We start from the raw sequence: 3,149 nt of genomic DNA, 5'->3' as shown, positions 1-3,149 counted from the left end.
ACCTCTTCCTTCATACTTTTAATAGATAGTTCACTGTAAGAAAATATACAGGTTCACATTTGCTCGATTGGCAATTGTCTTTAATACGAAAGCAAGTCTCAGAGCAAACTCCCTTCATAGAACAAGAGAAAAATGAAACAGATGTTCACATTCACTAATAAACACAGAGAATATTGAAGTTCCTTTTACTCTGAGAACGAAATATAATCTACATAGCTTAGCAATGTAAATCACAGAACAAAAACGGTTTGTGTAATGTAGCTTCTCTGAGATAGATTTGCTCCCGCAGGACAGCACGTTATTGCTTACTTAATTATTCCATTTTCTGTATCTTCAAAGTTTCAAAGCTGTCCAGGTGTCAATGTCTTATAAAAGAAATGTTTTGTTATGAAATGACACACGTGACATGTTTGCTTATAATGGCAGCAGTCTCCTAAATTCCCAAGCAGCAACAACATGACTTTTAGAGCTAATTTGTATTCATCCAAGAGTCTTCTGTGTTGCACTAAGGTCATAACTGAAATACCTGCATCAAGATCAGAAAAGGGGAAGCCATGGTCCTTTCTGTTTTTTTTTAACAACTTTATTTTTTTGGAAAAGACAAGATGGGTGAGAATTTCAGCAATATTGACTTTGCAAAGGCATATAACTAAAGAAGCTGCAAAGTAAGAAATCTGTCCCCAAATCCAGTCAATATAGTGGCCAGTTTTATCTAACATTTCTGCAGTTAGTGTTTGTACTGGGGGATCCCTGGAGTGACCTGTAGACTTACCAGTCAGATGGAAAGACACAATAGACAAAAGCATTCATCCTCTATATTCATAATTGTTGTGATATATATAAAACAAAGAAATTGTATATATACATATATGTGAAATTAGAATCTGCAGTGGGAAACGTTACATGATTTTTTTTTTTAAATTTCTTCCAAGGATTGATTTCACATGATTCAGACACTAAGAGACTGGCTGAGGATTTAGATTCAAATACAGGGAATGTGATCCTTTCCAATGTTGATTTGTCATCTAACTCTTTGATTTTCTTTTCTATGCTACTTTCCATTTCTTTGATCAACCCATTGGATAATAAATGGTCCGAGAATATTGTCTCAAGGAGGTAGAACCACTAGGTTCCCCTAGAACAGCAGTTTTCAGTGATTTTTCAAAGTGTAGGACTACAATCTATTTTTTTTTAATAATTCCCTCTCTCTAGTCCTCCTAAGTTTGCCCCACCAGACCAGAAGGAATGGTTAGAAACTCTTCATTGCATAAAAGTTTACTCAATACCATATAGGAATTTTAGGATGAAAGCAGGGTAACCAGTGTTAGGTCACTGCTAACACTTTTTGTAAGGACTTATTCTAAGTATCCCCCTACAATCTGGCTACCAAGTTACAGTGAAAGTATCGCTCAGAACAAAAGTGCTATCATCTTGGGTGTGTTGTGAATAAATGTGCTTTTGACCAGAGACGCGCAACAGTCCACATTTGTCAAGTAAAGTTGACGCGATCCCAACTCCTTTTTTTAGGAAGCTCTGGCTACCACATTCTAAGAATGACGTGTATGGTAATATGCCTGCTGCCAAGCCTAATGACCTAAGTTAGTCACACATGGCTTTAACAATTATTTTATTATTTTATGTGTATGAGTGTTTCGCTTGCATGTATGTATGTATGTGCACCACAGACTGGTGCCTGCTGAGGTCAGAAAGGGGGCTTTGGATCTCTTAGGACTAGAGTTACTGACATGCATGAGCCACCATGTAGGGGCTGGGAACTGAAGCCTGGCCCTGTGCAAGAGCAATAAGTGCTCTTAACTGTCTAGCCATCTCTCCAGTCCCCATATATTTTGATATATTTGTATATTTCTAACATTTGTCTTGATGAATGAAAGTATTTCACACATAAATCAAATCTTGATTCTTACTATGGTATTTAGCAAAACCTGAAACATTGACTAATGTATGGCTCACCAGTCATATACAATGACCTGCTTAAAATGTGCTCTTTCTGAAATAGCACCCACTAGCTATCCTTGGAATCTGAATTTCACAGACAGTGTCTAAAGAGTAAGTTTAAATTAATGGGCAAGTTCATAGTACTACACTGTCTCCAGTGGATTGTAGTTTGGGGCCTTAATGATATTTGTTGGAGAGTTATCTTTTTAGCTCATAGACTACCATGCGCGTCCAGTGCAGCACATGTCCTGTGTTGCACCGTTCGTATCCATCTGTATTGTCACTGTTAGACACAATTTCCTTGGTTGTCTCTTCATCTGTAAATTGTGGCTGTAGGGCCGCTGACCTCACTGTTTTCTTCCTTGATGCCAACTGCTTAACTTTCCCTATGGCCTCAGCTTAGATCTGAGCTAAGTCAGTGGAGTTGAAATCTGGGTGTCATGGGTTCAGCAACAGGCTAAGAAAAGTGACAATTACAGAGTTGATTGCCTCAGTGATGTACCCAGAGCAGGACAACGTGGTACTCGCAGAATAATCCCAGGGCTTAGAATTGACACGTGTTCACCTTCAAGTGTATTTGAACAAGACTGTATGTTATCCTATGTTATTTTATAATATCTTAAAACAGGCGTTAATGAAATGCTCTAGAATAATGTGTATACATTTGTCATAGAATTGGTGTTAAGGACTTTTCTAGGAAGAGTGGTTACTTTGATGCTTGATGCTTAACAGAGAGCAAGGTGTTTTTCTGAATATCGATAAGGAGTATGTTTAGGGGTTAACACTAATTTGTGAGGAGAACTGTTATTTTGTACTAAGGAAGTGTTTTTCAAGAACAAAGCTTGTGGCTGTACTTTCCCTTTCTGTGACCAGTTTAGCAAAATCAAGTGCTTTCCATGCTATCCTTCCTGCTACGCCTCCGTTGTTCCTTTTTCTCTTCACTGGGACACCTCAAAGAACCAGCATAAGGCAGCCTGTGAATGGGGCACAGCCATAGCTCACCTTTGCTGTATCTTTCCAAGCTTGATCTTTTTTTGTGGGGTGATGGTGGAAGGTCATTGGTTGATTAAATAAAGAAGCTGCTTGCCCTGATAGGTTAAAACATAGGTGGGAGGAAGAGGAAGTGAGCTCAGAGACTCGACAGCTCTCCTCTCGGGGGCAGACGCCTCAGAGAGACAGGAGATGCTCCACTC

The sequence above is a fragment of the Microtus ochrogaster genome, linkage group LG1 (assembly GCF_000317375.1).
Source record: "Microtus ochrogaster isolate Prairie Vole_2 linkage group LG1, MicOch1.0, whole genome shotgun sequence".
Taxonomy (NCBI): domain Eukaryota; kingdom Metazoa; phylum Chordata; class Mammalia; order Rodentia; family Cricetidae; genus Microtus; species Microtus ochrogaster.
The sequence above is the reverse complement of the archived record's forward strand: the minus strand, read 5'-3'. Positions refer to the sequence as shown.